Source organism: Chaetura pelagica, unplaced genomic scaffold (genome assembly GCF_000747805.2).
Source record: "Chaetura pelagica isolate M959 unplaced genomic scaffold, ChaPel_1.0 scaffold284, whole genome shotgun sequence".
Taxonomy (NCBI): Eukaryota; Metazoa; Chordata; class Aves; order Apodiformes; family Apodidae; genus Chaetura; species Chaetura pelagica.
In genome coordinates this window covers 4,383-4,629 of record NW_009953066.1, presented here as the reverse complement: position 1 = coordinate 4,629, position 247 = coordinate 4,383, and positions in this window count along the sequence as shown.

Genomic DNA, 247 nt, shown 5'->3' with positions numbered 1-247 from the left:
AATTTTAATTTAATTTCTTTCTGAATTTTAATTTAAATTTTAATTTCTTTCTGAAATTTAATTTAAATTTTAATTTCCTTATGAATTTTAATTTAAATTTAATTTCTTTCTGAAATTTAAATTTTAATTTCTTTATGAATTTTAATTTAAATTTTAATTTCTTTATGAATTTCCTTTTTTTAAAAAAAAAAAAGGAGATTTTCCTGGTGTGATTTTTCCTTTAAAAAAACCTGGAAAATTGAATTTC